We start from the raw sequence: 23,599 nt of genomic DNA, 5'->3' as shown, positions 1-23,599 counted from the left end.
CAATGTTTCAGCCTTCAAATAATATATGTAAGATGGCATCCAGGGGCAGTTAAAATAAAAAAAAAATTAAAAAACTCTAAGTCACAGTCAGGTTTTCCTTTATTTATGAGATTTAGAAATTATAAATGAAAGAGGTCTTTTAGCTGTTCTAATATATCTTGTTTCTGACAGAAAAATGATGCCCTTGGTTATTCTTACTTCAAACAGAATCACTTACAAAATATATTGTTAATAAATTATCCCTATGACCATTAAGATATTCTTAAAATGGGATTTTGTCTTTAACAGAAAATTGTATTACATTTCATCCTTACTAAGCACTTTATTTCTATGCTTGATAAATATATTTGAATTGCCACTTTGTGGGAAAGCCATATTTTAAGATGGCTTTCATCTTAAAAAACAAACAAACAAACAAAAAATCTTAACATTCTGTCAAGTTGCTAACGCTAATCTTTGGGAAATCTTGAACAGAAATTTTGATAAAAGGAATATTTAAACACATTTAAGGTGAATCCTTTATCAATTTAAGGGTAAAAAACCAAAAGAGATAGAAGGATTGTGTAGCTTACTTGTTTGTTTTTCATGCTTCTCTCCCTCCTACCCCAGTAATATCCACACTCTTTATATTCTTCTCCTCTGGTACCATTCAGTGACAACTTAAATTCTCATTCATCTTAAGAAGTCTTAGTCTTCTTTTGTGATTGGGCTATGAAGAGTTAGATGTATACATGACATTTTGATAGGGCTTTTTTGACCTATGCAACTTCTTTGACAAAAGCATTTTGATGCTAGGAGCTTTTTGACATACCACTTTGATGTGCAATTTTGATGCAGGGTTGTTTTTGACATGGCTTAAAAAAGATACTATTAAGCTTTCAGCTTTTATTATTACTAACCTCACCCTATCACTGAACTGACCTCACCTACAGTGAAGATAAGGGGAGGTGGGCCCTGTGCAGAGTGTAGCTGTTAGGGCTGGGCTGAAGCTCAGGCAGAGGGTTAGAGACAATGCGGATGAGGCCCAATCAGACACTAACTTCATGTATCTCAGAGTTGATACTTAATCCTTGCACATATCACGATATCCCTCAATTGTTATAATAAGCACATATTCATTCTCTTAGGACTCACTTGTATCCATAATTGCTTTATCTCAAAGTCTCTGGTTTTCTTTTTCCATAAACTTTAAAGACCCATGGATAAGTGGTATTTAAAACACAATGAAATCACTTATCATCATCTTCAAATGGCCTGGAACATGCAGTTTTTTATTACATTTCTAAGAACTAGCTCTCAATGTACTAATTACATATGATATTGTGAAACTTTTAACTTAAAATTTGGGAGACAGAATTTATACACCCTTAGAGAGTAATATATATAGCACAATCCTAACATGTACTTTATTTTGTCTTAGAAAGGCAACAGGCAATCATAGACATTTGTAAATAAGGTATAAAGTAAAAGCCCTGGGTTATTGAGGAACAAGAAATAAGATCTAAATCTAATTATTTAACAAAGTCATTTCTTCTCTACTATATTAAATTGACTATATAAAAATGGTTCTGTCAAAATATATTCTGTTTCAAAACAGTCAAGCAAAAAGATTGCTTTTAAAGAGTTGGGCATTAGAAGAGGTAAATACTTCACCTGTCCCAGTTTTTCTACATCAGCTTTATTAAATCTTCTGTCGAAGTTTTCATCAAGGTCTGAGGCCTGGCTGTCTGGTCCTCACAGCATTGTGGTTCAGAAGGGGGATCGTGAATGCTATGTGGTCGGCACAGCAGCGCTCTGTATAGCAAAGGCCTGTAACATTACCTGATGAGATCCTTGAGAACAAATGCTTCTGAACTAGAGGGAGATGGCCATCTTTTTTGGTAATTGCCAGCCCACATTGCGTATATCTAGCTGTGGAAAGAGGTGAAATAGGAAGTTGTTGAAAGATTTTGTGGAAAGGGCTGTAGGCTACATAAAATTTAATGAACCTTTATTCCTCTGAGATGGGCTCAAGGCACTGCCTCCTCCCAGGATGCTGGGATGTGCCATGCTATCAGTATAGTCTACCTAGGATATGAAAGCCAGAATTTTCTCTTCCTCCATGGCACCTTGTTTACCCCAGGGAAGCTATAAGTATGAAGAAACAGTGTATGTATTTGGGGGCGGGCCATGAAGAGAAGTCTTTGACAGTAAGAGTTATCTTTTATTTTTAAAGTGAATTGCTGCATAAACTAGTGACTGTACATGATACCTTGGGTACACCTTCATTAAGAGTAGCGGAGCCTGAAGTCATCATTTCTTCCTTGGGGTTAGCTAAACTCTTCACGACTTTCCTTTCCCTTACGATTTTATTTGATTTTACTTTTCCCTTATTAGCCAGAGGTTAAAATTAGCGATAGAAATAGAAAACCATTTTTAACACATTTGCATTCCGGTATTACCTTAATCTCACCAAATTGTCACTGAACACATCGAAGCACACCCACACACACAATTCATAATCACACAGACCCACTCCTGCCTCACTCTATGAGCTTGGCTTGCTGTGTGTGTGTGTGTGTGTGTGTGTGTGTGTGTGTGTGTGTGTGAAGGTGAAATGGCTAATTTGCTGACAGAATTATTTTCTTTGGAAGCAACTGCATATAGGTAGGATATAAATTACTATTTTATAAATAAATGAGGATAAAGTCCTAAAGCAAAGAGAATGAGAATCTCTAATATATGATGAGATGCCCTTTACATGGCCTGAAACACTGATTTAGTCCTCAAAATTGTGTTCAGCTCTGAGGTAAAAGTGATACAGAAAAAAAGAGATGAAGCTTTTCAAGCATGGTGAATGTCTCAGTAAAAACAGTCTAGATATAAGAAACACGGTTGTGTTATTAAATCATTAATGTGTCCTTTTAGTTTGGAAATCTGATTCACTGAAAGCCTTCATATATGTATTTATACAAGACCAGATACAAATGTGTACTTTGTTTTCTTCCATAAGCATAAGGAAACCAACCTAAATGAGGGGATGAGTGGGCAGTAAAGGACAGGGGTGGCACCCAGCTGAGAGCACTTAGTTAGCATGTACTAACTGAGAGCAAGGGTAGATGATGTACCTCTGGGTAAACTGAGTCCCATAGAATACAGGGAATCTTCTAGTCAGGAAAATTAAAAAAGTAGCACTTTCTTTCTTCAGTAGAAGAAGTATTAGCACAGCCAGAAAATAGTCTTGCTAAAAACTACCCCAACAATAAAGCATAGTCCATTTCTTATTTATGGGTATAACTGAGGTCAACTATGGTTCCTAAATATCATAAAATATACTCACGTATTTTATACTCGTCTTCATCCCAACAAAGACAGGTATTCAAGATTTGGTCCAACACTTACATGATTACCCAACTATTGACAATTTTAGGGCTATTAATTCCGCAGATTTGTTTAAAAGTTTGGTGGCTTTCTAAAGGGGATTTTATCATGTGGTTCGTCGATGAAGTAATACTACATGGGAAAAGATTTCTGAGAATGTCACTGGCAACATCCTTTTCTTATTATGGAGAGTTCTTCTTATTTGTAGACTATTTCATAATTGCCAAATATTGTCTTACATGCTTCTTAATTTTCACAACCATTCTGTGAAGGAGGCAAAATGTAGCAGCTCTGGAAACCACCTGGGCAGATAGTGACTTTCATGTACTGAGCTGGAAACAGAGATTATGCAGTGCCCCTTTCCTCCTTTCTCCCTGCGTAGTAGACAGAATCCAGGCAGCTGGCAAAGACTCTTGCCTGATTTTCTTAAGATGTAGCTAATGCTTGCCACCAGTGCCGTGGGAGAACTGGAAATGGGGATGAGCCTTCCTTGCCACTCTCATCTTACCACCTTGGTAATGTTCCAAGAAGCAAAGCTGGGAGATATTTGGGAATCCAGAAGCTCACAAATCAGAGCAATATCTGAAAAAAGAAGTCTTAGGGGCAATGACCTTGGGCTCAAAAGCCCAACAGAGTATTATTATTGTCCTTAACATTGTGTTTGTTCTTTTCCCTTTCTCTCCACACTGCTCCCAGCTTAAGTACCCAACAAAGAGGCTGTTGTTTTTCTCTCTTTATGAGGATTACAAGAAAATTGAGCTGCCCTTGAATGCGTGCCTCAACATTTTTATGGGCTATAATTTGAACACTCGCTATAAAGCCACTCAGAATAGCTGCAGATGCCACAGGCTACTCATCTCGGCAATGCAATTTGAAAAGGCTTACTGTTCCATTTCTAAAATATTTATCTTACTTAAATATGGTTTTCGATGAAAGCCCCTTTTATGGTTTTTAAGCCTTGTTTATTAGTAGTTATTTAAATTCTTTAAAGGACAAGATTATATAGTTTTACATTTACTAGTTTGTCATAAAGAAATAGGAATAAGCATTTGATATTATAGATTAAAACCTATTTTTTTCTATAAATATATTTTGTATTCTACGAAGCTTTTTCCTGATTTTTTTAAAATATCATATTTTGTAAAACTCTATTTTACATTTCATAAAATGCTAGCATGGCTTTTAATTCCTTTTACATCTCTATAAACATGCTAATATAATATAGCTGACTTGACCATATAATAAAGTGGTTATTTCTACACATGACTGATAGCTGTAAAGTGCTTAGAACCAGAAGCTGAATTCAGAAAACCCATAGTTGTCATGACAGCTATGAAATCCGTCGATGTTTCACAGAAAGTATTGATCAAAAAGACACATACAAACTGTTCTCAAAACTTTATGACCTTTATTGTCTCAGGTTACTTGAAAGTCCCTAATAGTAGAAACATCTATCTAAAAAAAAAATTACAGAAGCATAAATCATAGAATGTGTTATTAGAAATAATAGATTTACTTCCTAGATATTAAATGCCTATACTAATATCTATTAGCGTTAAATATACTCTTTTTGATAATTGGGGAATGGAATTTCTATCAGATTATGTATGTGAACTGAGCAAAATATATTTCTATAATTTCTGGATTTCCAAAGTCACAATGTCACACCTAGAGCCAGCTTATTATTTTCCAGCCATCACTTTTGTGCATTTCTTCTTACAAAAAAAAGTATGAAAAGACACAGTAGCTAAGTTCTTTGAAAAGTACCATTATCAACTTCATTTAATACACGGAGGACCTAAGGCCAAGAGAGGTTAAGATGGCTCCCTAAGTTTCTTTTTAAGTCTATATTTCAATATATTATAGAAATGTATCTATGTTTATAACCGCTGAAAATAAGATAGAGACTTCAAGTGCAAGTTAGATTCCCTTATATACCTTCTTTCCCTCCTTGAAGCAAACTTATCAGTGGGATATATTTTAAAGTAGCTCAATATAATTTTAAGGGAAATTAAATATAGGGCTTACTCAGTATTATATGCACATTAGTGATAATGTTCCAATACATTTTATTTCTATGTGTACTTTAAAATATAGTATCATATTCTTGTGTGAATGAAACAATCTAAAATAAATGTTGATCAGTTTAATATAATATGAAATGGAAAAAAAAAAACTCTTTTTAAACTCTAACCCAGAAGCTATATAAAGTCTTTTCTTGCTTCATACTTTAATAAATTCAATGAGCATATTTAATAGCCTTCCAAAGGGTTTATAATGGAAATGCTAACATAAACTAAACTCTAGTACAGGTAAATATTCTTTCCCATCTAATTTCCTAGGCTGTAAAAAGAGTACATGCTCAGGTATGAGACTGTCAATCTTCAATGCTTCTCATTGCCTCTCATCACCTTGGTATATGGCATGGAGGTCAAACAGTTTCAAAATGAATGGCAAAGTCATCTTTAAAGATTAAAAAGGCAGTAAAGGAAACCATGGAGCCTCAAGGAAAAACTGTGGAGAGAGGCTATTCCTTAGGTACTGTGTTTACCCGAAAATAAGACCAGGTCTTATATTAATTTTTGCTTCAAAAGATGCATTCAGGCTTATGTTTAGGGCATGTCATCCTGAAAAATCATGCTAGGGCTTATTTTCTGGTTAGGTCTCATTTTCGGGCAAACACAGTAGGTGGAAGATTTGGGAGATGGCTATTTCCATCTGAAGCTAAGACCTTTTCTATAATGAGCTGGTGAAGCTCTCTCCAACCTTTTTTTTAGTCTCCTTTTCCCAGTCACTGCTGCGTTTTGGCACTGTGAAGTAAGAACTGAGGCAGTCAGTTCAGGATAGGAACACAGAAAAACTCTTTCATTCATTTAAAATGATATATTTCTAATTAAACCAGCCTAAATTTAAAATGTTAATCTGTTAATCTTATAAAGGGAAGTATGAGCATCTAATTTAATACTGACTGTCTGAAAACCATGAGGACTATTTGGAAACAGTAATCAGGACCCTATATTCCTTTGACCTGTACCCAGAATTACCAACTGTGTGCAGCCTAGTAGCCACAGGAAGTACTATGTGGAGACCATGTACTCAGAACCTCGCCTGCTATTGTGGGCTCAAGATGGCTTTAGCACCAAAACATGTGCTAGCAATATTTTATTCTTAATACCCAGACCATAACATCAATTTTTGGATCCTCAGTAACAGCCACCTATTCTAGCTTGTCTCACATATATGTATTAGCGGTACTTTTCATACCATTTCATGTTTCTCCTCTGACAACTTCTGTATCCGTAAACGATGTCCTTCCCTGGAGTCCTTCCAAGTAGTGCCAGAGGAATATGGCTGTCACATATCTGCTTATATCTGCCTCTTGTGCAGAATCCTTTGTTGAATGATACATAGAAATACCTGATAAATATTTGTCAACAAATGATGATCTCCCCAAGGCTTGCAGCAAAGATTCTGAACTTTGGGAGATGGAGAGAAGTATTTCATTCCCTTAGGGAAAAAATCAGAAGGAGGAATTAGAAGTATATAACATAAAGAAGCATGTTCAATATATCTGTTTCTTTCATGAAAACTACTGAAAAAAATCATTTTTGCCCGGTGGAGATGTGTAGAAGATGTACAAAACAAACAAACAACATAGAGGGAACATGTGTTTATGTTTTCATTTAATTTTAATTTTTTATTTTTTATTGTGGTAAGAACCCTTGTCACGAGACCTACCCTCTTAACAATTTTTAAGTGCATAGTTCAGTGTGTGGACTATATGTACGCTATTGTATAGCAGAGCTCTAGACTTTTTTCGTCTTGCTTAACTGAAACCTCATGCCCGTTAATTAGTAACTCTCCCTTTCTGCCTTCCCCGAACCTGTGGCAACCACCATTCTACTCCTTAATTATATGAATTTGATCAGTTTAGATACCTCATGTAAGTGGCATCATGTAGGATTTATCTTTATGTGACTGGCTTATTTCACTTAGCATTAATGTCCTCAAGATTCATTCACGTTGTTGCATATTGTGGAATTTCTTCAGGGTGGCTATTTAAAAAAAAAAAAAAATCTGTTGGTAAAAATGTGGAGAAATCGGAACCCTGTACACTGTTGATACATTGTTGGTAGGAAAACAAAACAAATGGTATAGCCTCTATTAAAAAGAGTATGGGGGTTCCTGGAGAAATTAAAACTAGCATTACTATATATGATCTAGCAATCCCACTTCTGGGTATTTAACCAAAAGTATTGAAATCAAAATCTCAAAAAGATGCTCCCATATTCATTGTAGCACTATTCGTAATAGCTGAGATGTGAAAACAACCTAAATGTCCATCGGCAGATGAATGGATAAAGAAAATGTGGTATACACATACAATGAAATATTATTCAGCCTTAAAAAATAGAGAACATAGTAGTTTGTAAAAGGTTAAGAAATATTGGCCTTACTGTTAAAAAAGTCAAAACGTTTTTGTTTTGCATCCAAAGCCATCAATGTGGCCTCTGTGAACAATACAGGCTCCACTCCACTCCACTTACATACAAGTACACTGCTCTCTTCTTACCCTCATCACTTGAAGCCCTAGTGAAAGAGCCACATTTCTTGAAACAAACAATGCCTCAAGCAATTTTATCATGAAGTCTCTCCTAATTCTCTCAAGCAATTTTAAGAGCACTCTCTCCTGGTCCCTCCAGTTAGCATGACCAAACATAGTCAGTGAAGTTATTTCCAGAGTATGTTGGGCTCGATATTAATTAAATTAGGACCAAAGATTATAATGTTAGTTGTGATATTAATTGAAACACTTTGGCATCCCTTAACTCTACACACCAAAATGAGATGTTGGCATTTTTAAACTAACGAAAGTGAATTTAAATACTTTGATTAGCTAGGCTTTCCATGCCAAATGTATCAAGTTGTACTCATTTTGAATACTATTTATAGGGGATACATCATGAAAATAGAGATGTGATTGATAGCCTATCCTGAAATATTCGTTAAGTTATTCTCAGACAGGTGTTTCAGACATTGACGATTACTTTAGTGAAATTTAATTTAGTATACACCATTAGGTATTTTGAAAATGACAAATTAAATTTTAATGTAATATTCTAATTTAAAACTAAATATATTTTTGCTTATAAAAACATGTTTGTGGTAAAATTTTAATAAATCCCTGCTTCATCACGTAACTTCTGTGCTTTGAGTTTGTCTTAGATAAACCTTCTATGATTATAAGCACATCTATCACAGAAAATAGCTTAATTTTGTAAAATAAAAAGTGCTCTTATTAATAAAAAAAAGTATACAACTCAATACAAAAGTAGGCAAATGACACGAACAGGACATTTTTATGATTATAAACATCCATTATCAATCACCATGAAACAAAATTCCTTTTTACTTTTAATTCAGTGAAAATAACAAAAAAGCGATTTTTGTGTTTTTTGTTTTCCTTTCCTTTAGGACAGAAAAGATCAACGATTTTAATAGAACTTAGCTTGAGCAAGGGTGTACACAAAATGAACTTTCTGTATGTGTTGCTGAAGTTGGCATAGAGTCTTTGAAAGCAATTTGATAATATCTGTCACTTAATTGGCACATTAGTCATATAGAGCAACTATACCATTAGATTATGCTATTCACCAGTAAGAAAGCAGTTTCTTTTTTGCAAATAATATAACAAAGTTTGGATTCCACATTTGTGGGGGGAAAAATGATAGCTTGGTTGGCTTCAATATGGAAGTGGTTTCGGTGTCAGTTCGGTTAAAGCCTAAGTAGTGCTACTACTCACTTTGTGAGGAGCTATTCATTCAGTGGCGAGGGAAGTCTTCTGTTAGTTGAGTTCTCAAAGTCTTAGTTTGTAGACTAGGATCAGAGTCACACAGCCACAGTTCTGGGAAAGGAGCCCAGGATTTTTACATATGATTTTATGAGTTTTCTTTCCTGCGCCCTCTTTGCAATATCCCCAGTACTTTCTGGATCCCTAGAGCTTCCTTTTTTGGTCCTTTTGCCAGAAAGCTGGGGCTTTAAGTTACCTCACTCTGGCACATACTTCCATGGCTGTGCCAAACACATCTGGGGCCAAAACAAAATTGCAAGGAAAAATTGGGATGCTAATTGAGTTCACTCTTTTGGGACCACAGCTGCAGCAATCGGACAGGAAGAGTTTACTCTCTAATAATTTTAGTATCTGTGGAGTCCCATGGCTGGTACTACTGCTACAGCTACAGGACTGCTTGGAACCAGGACTAGAGAACCTCTGCTACAGCTCTCTCTCTGCACCCCAGTGCCCACTTCCAGGTTTGGGCTATGTGACTTTAGTCTTGGGACACTGGAAAAAAAGAAAAGAGGTAAACTCACCACTAATTTCTTGATACTTCAAATTGCCATCTTCCCCAATCTACCTGTTACTGTTTAATTTTCAAAGGCTTCAAATAGCGAATCCATGCACTCTGCCCAGGTTTTATAGTTGCATTCAGAGGGAAAGGCATGGTGGAATGTGCTTACTTCAATATCTGGAACTGGAACCCAAACAAACGCTATTTAACTAATAAATGTACTAGAAATCCTAGCTGTGGACACCAGGACAAGTGTGTTCGTTAACTGTTCCTTTGGGTAATGTATCCAACTTAAATCAATAAAAAATTTACATAATCGTTAGATTTGTACTTTATGTAAGAATATGTAAATATTAATATTGCACATTAAATTAGTCTCACGCATATCAGTTTTTCTCAAGCTTTTCCTTGGTTAACCTCAGAAATAGTCCAGAACTAGTTGTCTCTTTAAGTATGCTAGCTTGCAGTTCATTAACTACAACATACAGTTCATATCAATGACAGTGGCAAGCCTAATTTTAAATTAAAAAAAAGCTTTTGCATTTTAAAAAGCTTTAGAGCAGACACTATTCCTCTAGATGTCAGATAGTCTGTTATCTTCTTTACATAATTCAATTAAATGCACCTGTACTAAATGTGAAAAATGGGCCGAGGGTGTTCTAAGAGTATAGGATGCACTAGCTGAAAAATCTTTGAATATGTGCATGAATGTTGGAGTATCCCTGGATAAGGAGACATTTTAGTGACTGACATGCACATATCAATCTGTACAGTTTTGACAGTGTTACATTATGCTTTGGGAGCAAACTCAGCACATTTAGAGAGTGTGGGCCTTTGGCAGGGGCCCAGGGGAGATGGTGTATCTGAACAGTCTGGCTTAAAATAATTTCTTACATTTAAATTCACTTTAAGGCTCAAATATTCATCTTTATGTCAGCATAACTGAAAGTACTTTGTTCATGAATAACAGGCTGAGAAGATTTTGTCCTTTTTCTATTATTCAACATAGATACAGAACTGGACCACTTCTGACCACCTCGACTACTACGTCCCTGGTTTAAGCCATCTATGTATTTCCCTATCTTAGTTAGCAATAGCCTCCCAACTCATCACCCTGCTCTGCCCTCCACTCCCTATGGTTCAATGTCAGCAGCAGATGAAGTCATGAATTTTAGAACTTAAGGCAGATCTTGTCACGCCTCTGCTCAAAAACCTTCAATGGGATCCCTTCTTCACCAGAGTAAAACCCGAACTCCAGTCTTTACAATGATGTGATGTGCCCTATACAGTTTGAACTCAAGATGCTCTAAGTATATCTCCTGCTAATATTATTCCTACACTCCCTTGTTCAGCCATATTGTCCTCCCTCAGTTCTTTGAAATGCTAGACTGACTTCTGTCTCAGAGTCTTTGTACTGGCTGTTCCCTCTTTGGAATTTTTTGACCCCTGTGCTCACAAGGATCATTTCCTCCTCCCCTTCAAGTCTCGACTCAAAGGTCATCTCAGTGAGGCCTTCCCTGATCACCCTAGGAAACTCGCAGCTTTCCACTCCCCTGACCTTCACTATCCCCTTTTCCTGATTTATTTTCTCTATAGTTATCATCATCTGTATACTATAAATGTTATTTTGTTGATGTATCATATATACATATGTAACATACAACATGTGTACATATAGCATATGTATATACAATTACCATATTTGTGATATATATACATATATACACATACATATATATATGTATATATATCATGTGTGTTATCTGTTTCACTCTCTAGATGATAATGTACATGTGGACACAGAATAATGTCTTTTGTTTACTGCTGCTATATCCCCAGAGCCTAGAAAAGTACATAGCACCTAATAAATGTTTGGTAAATATTTATTGAGTTAATATGTATATTCTTTAATAGGTGCTTATAGGTATAAAGACATGGGCTTGCTAAACTTAGGAATCAGAGAGGACAGCATTATTTCTGATAGCTTCCAATAGTGATAGATTTCTAATCAATAATATTTCATAAAACTCTGAATAAGAAAGCAGATTCCTATGTTTTCTAGAACTTCCCTTGTAATACAAGGAAATTTGATTATAATTTTATGGACTTGTGGCAAAACCACTAGGGTTCATCTCTAGAACATTTCTCATACTTATCTTTGTCTTTCCAATCTTCTGATAATTGCCCTAGTTTCTCTTAGCTGCACTTAACTGTTTTATTATAGTAACTTCATAACTGACCTTCCTGTCTTTTTTATCCCCCAGTCTATGATACACATTGCTTTTTAGATAATCTTCATAAAGGATGGCTCCAATTTTGTCAGTCCTCCTGCTGATGTGTTATTTTACAGCAGTCAGAGCTCTTCATGATCTATCATTTTTCATGAACCAGTAGAAATTATTCCCCATTAAATGTCTTTTTCTTTTATGCAATTAGAATCTTTTTATTCCCTGAATATACCTGGTGTTTTCTGTCTGTTAAGCTTTTCTTCAACATTTATCAGTTTGCAGTCCTACCCAAGGAGTCTTAATCATAAATGTGTACATGAAATCGAAATCTGTGTTGATGTCATTCTGTGGTAGCGCCACATCTACAGCTCATGTCACCCATGGATTGTTTAGCAGGAATGATCACAAAAGTATGCTCATTCCATTCAAGGTGTCCACTGTGGATCGTCTTCCATCTTCATACTCCAGGGTATTTTTAGACACGTCCGTCCCCATTCCATGAGGAGATGGGGGCTGAGGGATGTGTATACCCCACTCCCAGAGAGGCATCTTCCCCTTCACTAGTATTTGGTATTAGTGGTTGGTTGATGCTAATCTGAACTAGCTCAAGATTTCCTCTAGCCAGTATCCTAGAAAAACACACCTTCATTACACATAGATAAATGGTTCAAAAGTTTGTAAACTCTGGGACTTCCCTGGTTTGGGAGGTATGTGTGTATGCCTTTAATAAACTCGTTGGGGAGCTCAAAGTATAGAGAAAATCAGAAAATAGACGTCTTATTGCAAAGATATTTTAAAAATGTCTTTAGCCTACAAAATGGAACCACTGACTCCACCTGAGAGATTAAGAAATGCTTTATCAAAGATTTTATTTTCTTTCTTCTTTCTTTCTCTGCCTCTCTCTATTCTCTTTAATGCTTCCTTTTGTGTGTGTGTGTGTGTGTGTGTGTGTGTGTGTGTCTTAATGAAAACCTGGGAGTAGGGTGCATAAGCAAAGAATTTGGCCTTAAACAGTTATCAATCAGTTTGTAAGAAATAATTCAAGTGATAAAGCAATAGCAAAAAAAAAAAAAAAAATAGGTATTATGTGCAGGGGGCAGAGGTGAAATGAGATGAAGTCAAAATGGAGGTTGTGATTTTACCAGAAGGCATTAGTGAGAATTAAATTGATAGTTGTTATGAAAATGGGGGTTTGGAAACAACTTACAAATAATTTACAGGGCAAGATAACCTATATAAGACACATGTCAAATATACTGTATGGTCTAATTATCAGTATCCTGTAAGTAGCAGGAATATCCTATAACAGCCTGGGTGGTTAACAGTAAGAATGGCAACAGTTATTTAACATGATAATTGAAGTAAGGGAAAAAAGGAACTGAGGCAAAGTGTGGTATGTGAGAAAAAAAATCTCCAGATTTAAGTTTATACAGGGTTTCTATTTTTTCCCTGTGTAAAGTAGGAATTAGGATTCCAAGGCTGTTGCCTGGCTCACAGGGCTGTTGTCAGGATGAAATGAGATAATACTTGTGAAAGCATTTTGAAAAACTCATACATTTTTTACAGATTAAGGTATTAGTAGCAACTTTTTAAAAGACAGGGCACTTGCCATATCACAAGGTATTAGAAAGATAAAGTACTTATTCTCAAAATTAAATTTAAGAACATGTACAGTTACCCAGTTTTTAGTTTGTTAAAATAATTTCTAAGGTTGGGAGAACTTGGTGTAAATCCCTAAAAGGCTAAGTAAAATGTAGGGCTGTGTTTGACCCCAGGTCTCCTAAATAGGGCTCATAGTCTGTGTGCCCAGTTCTGTGTCCTCTCTGTGAAGTCAATGGAGAAAGGTTAACGTGATTACAGAGGCTAACAGTCCAGCTCTGGGCAAATCATTATTAGGGAATGATGTAATGTTAGTCTCTTGTAATGTATTATGTGTTATTGGCACATCTCTTTTGTCATTTCTAATTTTGAACACTTTGCTCTCTCGGTTTTTCTTGTTGTACTACTTATCTATTTTGTTGGGATAATAATATAGAATAAAATATGTAAAATAAATCAAATGAAAGCAATAAATATATAAAACGAGTAAAACAGATGCTAAAATAGAACCAAAGAATGAGCTTTGTTTTTCTTTATCCCTTCTTTTATTTTTATATTTCATTAATTTTAGTGCTTTTTATCATTTCTTTTTTCCAACTTTCTTTGATTTCTTTTTGTTTATACTTTTATAAAAAATGTTAACTCAAGCATCTTTTTTCTGTATTTTAATATTTCTTTAATATTTTAGCCATTTTTGAAAGTATCTATTGCTATACTCTGTAAGTTTGGTATATTCTGTAAGAAGATATGTTTTCTCTTTTTCACTATTTTCTAGGAAATGTGTAATTTCAGTTTTTTATTTATTCTTTGACACAGACATATGTGGGATTATGTTTCATATTTTCAAAGAGTCAGAGTGTTTGAGGTTAACTTTATTTTATATTTCTACATTATCATAGTGAACTGTGGCTTTACTTTTTGAAGTTTTAGTACTTATTTGCGGTAAGTAATAATTATTTTTTAATATGGTAGATTTTCATAAAAAAACAAAAGTATATGTTCTTTATTTAATAGATTTATTAAATAGGATTTAGTGATCTTGTTTTTTCAATTCCACTATGTCCTTGATTATTTTTAGCTGCTAGTTCTGTTAGATTTCAGAATAGTTACTAAAATATTCCCATTATTTTATATTTATCATATTCTAATTGCATTTATAATAGTTCTTGGGTTAATATGTTGGGCAGATATTTCATTGCTGTTGCTTACCTGTTATAGTGTTTACATTCTTTGTAAATTGAGCATTTTACCATTATAGGATCTCCCTCTTTACCATGTTTAGTGTTTTTATCTATTCTTGGTTTATTTGGTTATTTTCTTTTCCTCATCACCTACTTTTTAATTTTGTAAATTTATATATTTTTTCCCTTGCTTCTGCCTGCAAAATCTTTTTCATCATGTGTTCCACCTCAAATTCTCAATCTCCCAAGCCTATAAATCAGGTCTCAACCATCACCTTCGATTTATCTCAAGAATATTTTAATTTAAAATAATATTCTCAATATTCAGAAAGTATTTTTTTATGCTATAATTGAGCAAATACCTTTGCTATTCTTTTCTAGTTCAAGCTGTCAACTGTCTCTTCATATAGTTACATTCTGGAGCAGCCTTTTATGGTTTTGCCCATCTGCTTGTTTCCTTAACATGGAATTCAGGGGCGCTCATGCTTAGCTGCTGAGATACTTAAGTAAAGGTGGGACCAGCATCTTTCACTGGAGGCCAGCTGCCCACAGACCTGAAAGCTGTGATTCCCCTGTCAGGGCATCAGCTGCCAAAGCTGCCACTCTTTACCCCTCAAGATTCAGGTCGAATCTGCTGACCTTTTCAGCTCTCTGCAGGTCTCCTGTAGCCAGATCACCCCAAGGATAATCATGTTTATTTAGCTACTTTGCCACCTATGATAAGTTTTACAAAGGAATAAAAATCCAAGTCCAAACCCAGCTCTTGTTCTGCTCCCCAAGCCTTCACACCAGCATTGGACTATGTCCACCTGGAGGAAGGGATACCTAGTTTTCCACACAAAGCGCACCATCGCTTACTCAGTTGTCTACCAGAGGAGATGTTTTATTTCAAATCATCTGTCCAAAGTAGGCACGTTTTCTAGTTTCCCACATGCAGAGTATAGGCATGTGGAGGGCCACCCTCTGGCATACACAAATTTCCAAGATTCTCTCTCTCTCTCTCTCTCTCTCTCTCTCTCTCTCTCTCTCTCTCTCTCTCTCTCTCTCACACACACACACACACACACACAATTTTAGGGTCTGGGACTGGGAGGAAAGAAATGGAAATCCTTTACTAGTTCTCACCGTCCTGGCTTCTGTCAGGGCAAAATGTCTCACCTGAGCCTTCCACACCATCTCCTATAGACCCCAGCGGCAGCTTAGCTCAGTAGATACAAGTAACTAATTTTTAAATCGGAAATGAATGGTATGGGCAACATGGACTCATGGGAATGCCATTTTCCTGGAGTACCATGGACTCTCTCTGGACTTGAAATGCTCAAAGTCTGTGTGTTTAAGTACCAGTATAACAGTATAAACTAAATAACATGCATTGCCAAGTGCCAGCCCCTGCCGCCCCCACATTCACCACCCCAGCCCCATCTAGCACATCTCTTCTGCATATTGTTTGCCAGGCCAGCTGCTTTGACCTTTTAGTGCCTCAAGTATTCTTACTTTTTCAAGTCCTAAGGCTTTTCAAGTGCGTGTTCTTTGTTCATGTTAATTCCTACTCATTGTGAAGATCTCTGACCAGGAGACTACTCATTTCTGGCAGGCTTTCTGGAAGACCTCATCTAGGTGGGGTCTTATGGAGTAGGCTGCCATCTTCATTACACTTATTGTAACGCGTCTATGAGTTTCTGTCCTCCTGCACTAGGTTTTAAGCTCTATACACGTGAATTTGGTCTATTACCACTGTATCTGCAGAACCTAAAATAGTGTATAAACAGTAGGAGCCAATGGGATTTGTTGTATGAAAGAGACTAGGCACCACAGCTGCTATTTTTCTACTGTACTCTGAAGTAAGACTAAAAGCTTGATTTATATGAGTGGGTCTTTTAAGAACCCCTTAAACTACACCACATAAGTAGCTCTACCTATAATATTACCAAACGTTCCCCAAAATAAGTGTTTTAAATCTCAATAAAGTTTAAATTTTCAATTGCTTCACAGTTCTACTTTGTCGGGGGAAAAAAAAAAAGAACAGTGACTGTAAAGCAAGCTGGCTACCTATGTTCATATCTTGGCTTTGTCCCCTACTAGATGGATAGGGGTGGACAAGGAACCATCTTCATATGTCTCAGTTTTCTTACTTGTGAAATGGAAGTAATAACATTTCCTACCTGATTGAATTGTTGTATAGATTTAATGTGTTTACATGTGTAAAATTATTAGAATGCCACCTGGCTTATAGGAGATTCTCAATAAAATGAGCTCTCATTATTGGAACTTGGCTGACATTCTGGTATCATTTCTGTACCATGTGACCTTGGACACGTTACTTATCCTCTCTGAGTAACCCTGTTCACATCAGTAAAATGTGATGAATAAAACATTAAATAATAATATTCAAGGGGCGGTGCCTCATATGTAAGCATGCAGGCGTACAGGCAATGATTGTTCTTGTTACTTTTTTCTTTCTAGTTTTGTTTTAGAAAGGCATGGAAGATTACATGCATTGTTTAATCTAGACGGAGAATAAAAGGGACACTTCTATTTCAAATAAAAGAAAATTATTTATGAAAAAGTTAGATTCTCCAACACATTGATGCCATCATGATTGTCTCACTAGCTACTAGAGACTAGAATTTGGGGAATCTCTATCTCAGGAAAGCTGTAAACACTGGCCAGAGAGAATCCATTGGAGGGATCTTTGGGTCACATTCCATTCTGCTGCATGATCATCAACTTCATCGTGTCTTTGCAGAGAATGTCGAGGTTGAGATACATTTTAAAATTTTACTATTCCAATTATTATTATTGTTTGCAGAGATCTTGGGAGTGATTTTAATTCCTCTTCTTACTTTTCACATCATGAATTGCTTTTGAATTCACCTTATATAGCTGCTATGTTTTTAAAAGGTTATATCTTTGCATAATTCTGCTTAAATTAATGTCTTTCCTATATCATATAAATTCTTCTCAGTATTATCCTATATGTATTTAAATCTCATTTGCCAGTTTTGGCAAAACTTCATAAAATCACTGTACTGTACTTTAGCCACCGGTGTCTATTAAGCACAGGCTTTAGAACCAAGATTTTAGAAAAAAAGAAAAAGAAAATGAAAGCATTTGCAATGTTTTCTGTGCACATTTGCACTGTGAAATCGCTTGTAACAGACCTACACAACTAATTAGCAGATCTTTATTTTGCTATGTTTCTGGCCAAGTCAATGTGACAGCCATACCGATTGGTACCGGAAGCCATACCAATTAACAGGCTTGAGCAAGCTCCTCCTTTGACGAACATTTAATAAGCAATAAAACAGGAACTTGGAAGTTCTAAACTCACTGTTGGAAAAAAGAGAGAGAGGAGCTCTGTTGCTGATCTGGAGTAAAGAAGAAACTCAATTAAGCTAACAAGATGCAAGCTGTAAAAATTTTTTCTTTTTCATGGTTTGGCTGAATTTTTAGTTTAGCAAGCAATTTCAGAAGAGGTCATCTCATCCTTCCTTGCCTTCTCAGTCTGCATTAAAGCACAGCTGTGCAACCCACAGCCTGTTTTCTTTCTTAGAAGTAGTCCTCCTGAATAGAGATGGCTACGGAAGAATATGGGATTTCTATTTAAAATGGTAATGAAGATATGGTATTTCAAGATCTAGTTTCAAACTTTTTAAAATTTCTTGTGATCATCTTTCAACAATTTCAGAGGCTAATTATGTCTGTGCCTCTCTCTGCCTTCTTCCTGGTAGATCTGTGTGTATCTGATTCTAATGCCGTTCCAGGCAGCTCCCGAAACTTGGATTAAACGAAGTCACGTCATCTGTGCATTTTCTCCAGGCATTTCCTTATGAGCCAGCCCTTTCCACGATTGCTTTCTCATTCAATGCTTTATCATTCCATGTTTCTGAAAGTCAGTAATTAAAAAAAATGTCATCAAGACCTTTATCTCTCAAATATTAATATCTATATTTCCAAGAAATTTTAACTTACATGTTGTCTCTATTTCATTTTACTTATAATTGGTATACTTAAAAATTATCATAGAAAATGTGAACTGACAAGATAAATCAAGTGGAATTTCATTATTCAAAATAATAATTATTTTCTATCATCTGGAGGCACATAGCATTTTTATTACAAGATTTTAGTGCATCCTAAATATAGTTCAATTTATTTTAAAACAAAAAAAGTTCATTAATGTTGATATCTTGTAACTTAATTAAATTATAATATTATTTTTTTAATTAACTGAAGCAACATTAACGACACTAAAGCTAACAATAATCATTGGGTGAATTTTTAACTGATTCAAAATTCATTTATTTATTCAGACATTTGTTATTATGCACTATCCACTTTCATGTGATTTAATTAAAAAAATAAATTTATTGAACATAGACTCTAAGTTAGGTTTTTTTTTTTTTTTTATTAAGCACGGAATGCAAAGGTTAGCAAACAGATAATAGCTACTGAACTTTTAATGTTAAGAAAGGGATATAAAAAATAATTCAGAAACAGCAAGTGTGAGCTGAGTTTTAGCCAAAGTAATAATCGTGTTTTTTCTACTTAGTTTGTTTGTAGTTATCTGATTTTGAAAGCCTCTTGTGATTTGTAAAGTATATATTGTATATAGGTTCTTTAATGTTCAATGAAAGATCATAGTACTGCAATTAGCAACACTATTAATGAGAACAATAAGACTATGAATATCTACTTCATACAGGACAACAAATTAAACAGCTGACATAGTTTGATCTTCAGACAGTGTCTTTCAATACCTTTTATATGGCACAGAGTGTTCTTGTAGACTTCTTATTCAAATGCATTTATGCTTTTTATTGATTTTCCAGGTGCAAAACTGATCTCAGATTCATTAGCATTAATATGAGAGAAACCAGCTTTCTGAAAATCAAAGAAGTATTACATTTTGAAGGCAGGAAATACCCTTTACGGTGAATTGGGAATATTCCCAGAGCAAAGGACTCCTAATTAAACATTATTCTTTGGTAGAGAATGTCTTCATTTACTTCAATAAATTTATGGTAATCACTCTAACTGCAAGAAATGATCTATTTAGGACAGTGCTAAGAGTTTGCAATTGGTAAGTTTAGAAATATGAATACATCTTCCAATATTGAAAAAAAAACAAAAACAAAAAACCTGTATCTTGTGATACATAAACAATTTTTTTCATCTATGTTTCCTTTATTCTGTTTTCTACTTTTGATTCTGTTATTTACTGACCTCTAACATGTATATTCTTATGTTCACAAATATTAAATATTAAATAAATTCCTTGTACATAGGAGACATTAATAACGTCAGGAAGGAAACAAAAATAAAACAAAACAGAAAGGAATTCTAAGATCTTTTTCTGTGATGCAGTATTAGGTAAAATGAAAACAAAGGCATGATAACCCTGCAATAATCTAAAGCGTTATATTGCAGAAGGGGTGATATAAGGTTTCCAGTCCACTATGGTCAGTATCACTAATGCTGTGTTGGGCAGCATGGAGAAAGTTCTGGAGCTATCAAGATCCTTTTTCCTTACTCAGCGTGTTCCCCATAAAGCACATTTGGGTATTGAGTAGCTATTTTAATACTACTAATAAAAATGCTACAAGGTCATCCTCAGGCACTGCTTTATCACTGGAGTAGCTATTTGTATTACCAGTCAGTTATACTGGCATCAGTGACTAAGCATGGACTTCTGCATAATGTACCATCTATATATTTTTGGTTTAAGAGAAAAATTACTTTTCACCAGTGTGGAAGACCATATCTGGGCATTCTAGAGTTTTCCATTTTCATCAGTGCATTCACTGATTGCAGGAGGTCATCAAAAATCATGTTCCAATTCAAATTTACTTTGGAGAATTAGTTTTTCATTTCAACTGAGGTGAGGGAAAATCCAAATTTTCATTACTAGGGACAGATCATTTTACATAAAACATTACCACCAACATTGTATTGTACTTGTTTGCACGCAGTTTTGTATTTAAATATTAAATAATACCACTTAAGAGTCAAATATGAGCAATAGCTTCAAATCTTTGAATAACAAATCAAAATAAATATTTAGGGAAACATTTTTGAATAATGAATACTTACTATTAACTATGACAGGTAATCTGATCTGGATTCCCAAATATTCCTCAAGGCTATTAATGACAAAGGAAGAGTCACTGCAAAGATAATAAATTACTTTAAAATGAAATTTCTGAAAACACGCAATTTAATTATTTACTTCAACTTTATAAGTGGATGATCACTTGTTTTACACTTGCTTATTCTAACTCAAAGTAGTTCCATGCCCTGGATTTGACATTTAAATTTTGAGTAATCATAGCTACAGATTTGTAGGCAAGTTTTACCGAGCATGGGTGAAATATCTCGTACACATACACAAAAAGATGAGTAGTTAAAAAAGAGATAATTTAAAGGTTAAGTAACATTATTGAAACATTACTTAGCAGAGAGAGAGGGGAAGGCAGGAAGTTAAAAGTTTGTTGTAAAAAGATTGTGCTGAGTTTGTGAGACCTTTGAGCAAAGTAAGCAAACATTTTCCAATTATACTTAATTTGAAGAGTTTAAAATTTAAACAAAGCTAGAAGTGAAGATACATATCTCTGCCAAGTCCCATTAAAAGACTTTAGGGTGGGGTTTTATTTAAAGAACCAGAGTGATAATCATAGAGTATTATGCACAATAACCGCCTATAATAATAATAACAATAATAGTAACAAAAACAGGACATTGCATTACATATTACCTTACTTTTTTCAAAATTCTGTCCCATACCACAAATATCTACTTCCTCTAGGTCTTGGACAATTGACAAAAATTATGCCTAAGATACTGTCCTATAGATTTGTGAGGATTGGAAAACTTATACAGTATTTTTTTTAAACTGCAAAATCCTTTATAAATGTAAGGTATGGTTATTTTTGTACTTATTTTATATGACATGAATTTTATGTTCATATTGTTTTTTGCCAGTTTACAAAAGATTCTTATTCTGTATTTGGCTAAATGAACCCATGGTGAATGAAAAAAATTAAACTTATGAGTAAGCTTCTACCTAGTAGCTAGACTTCCAAATCTAACTAGAGAATTTCTTGAAACATATTTTCTCTTACACATGTAAATTTGATGTATGAACTTAAATATTCATTGAAAACTGCAATGCATTAAAGGTCTTATTCATTAAAACTCTCAAAAATTAACTGAAGAACTTTCTTTTCTGAAGAAAAAAATCTCCATTAAATATGGAAGAAAATCCAATTTATACACTTTATTTTGATAAGGATAACTGTTTTTAAATAAGATATAGTTTCTCACTAAATAAAATTGTGTAATTTTCATGGCATGTTGTGAATAATTATTGTATTTCCTATGAAAGAACCACCAAACTATCTTGCAAATATTACAAATATTACATATTTCTTTGCTAGGTCTACCATAACAAAGTACTATAAACTGGGTGGCTTACTCAACAGAAATTCATTGTCTCACAATTCCTGAGATGGGAAGTCCAAGATCGAGGTGTCAGGAGAGTTGGTTTCTTCCGAGTCCTGTGAGGGAGAATTTATTTCATGCCTCTCCCCTAGCTTCTGGTGGTTTCCTGGCAATCCTTGGTATTCTTTGGCTTGTACTAACATCACCTTGATTGTGGCTTAATTTTCATATGGCATCCTCTCTCTGTGCATGTCTGTCCTTTTTATAAGAGCACCATCTGTATTAGGTTAAAGCTTATCCTACTGGCAGTTTAATTTGATTCCTCTGTGAAAACCCTATTTTTAAATGAAGTCACATTCTGAGGTGCTCAGAGTTAAGACTTCAACAGATGAATTTATGGGGAACACAATCCATAAGAGCAGATCACCAATTTGAGAGCTATCATACTATGAAATACAACCAATAATAAAAATCATTTAAGAGAAACTGTCAGGATTTATTTTATAAAGTCCAAAAATAAAATGGGTTGACAAGCATCAGAATTCTAAAAATGTTATCCTTTTGTCATTTTTACTTCTGCAAAGAATTACTATTTTATTTAATCAATAGTTTTTGAGCATTTGCTTTGTATCATGAACTGTTTTGGGTACTCCTTTTTATCAGTACAAAAACAAAAATGTTTCAACCCTCATAGACCTTATGATATGGCAGAAAATGTTCTAATTTTGAAACTTTTAAGTTTTGTGTGACATTGAAAAATGTGTACTAATTTTAATGGTTTTAAGATATTGATGCAGGAGACCAATTACCCATGCTGTTTTACAATTGTCACATAGGGCTTTAGTACCCATGCTGGTCAAGAGAATTGTATTTATTAGGAAATCAAATCATGAAGACTGTACTCTATGAATTTAGTTTTAGATTTGCCTATTTCTTTTTTTTTCTTTTATGTTTGTATGTCACTTGTTTTTTGCTTTACAAATTGAGATTAGGGAAGATAATGGCTTTCCGATTTTATCTGAAACCATTGTATGATTAGGTTTTGTTGAAACTTGCTGTCTGAACAGACTCTCAGGCATTTACTCTTAAACCTGAAAAACAAATACGGAATGTGTTTTTAATTCCCTGGTGAAGTTTTTATAATATTTCCATTCCTGCCTTTATGGAGCCTTCAAAGATGTATTTTACCTCTCAGGCAATGATGGAACTCTTAATATTTTCTTCTATTGCTAACGCTGGGGCGAGATGAGGTGAAGTAAGCTGACTGCCTGGGGAAATAGCATCATAAAACATGGAGGCTGAGCTCATGTTCTAGTCCGTGGTATTTTGAAAGCCTCTATTATCATAGCACAACATAGCTGTGCTTAACACAGTATTGAAATTCATAGACACAAAGGCAAGAATGTAAGAAACAATCAACTGGGGAATAAGGTTGCTTTTC

The sequence above is a fragment of the Rhinolophus ferrumequinum genome, chromosome 2 (genome assembly GCF_004115265.2).
Source record: "Rhinolophus ferrumequinum isolate MPI-CBG mRhiFer1 chromosome 2, mRhiFer1_v1.p, whole genome shotgun sequence".
NCBI classification, from domain to species: Eukaryota; Metazoa; Chordata; class Mammalia; order Chiroptera; family Rhinolophidae; genus Rhinolophus; species Rhinolophus ferrumequinum.
Note: the sequence above shows the minus strand (reverse complement) of the source record.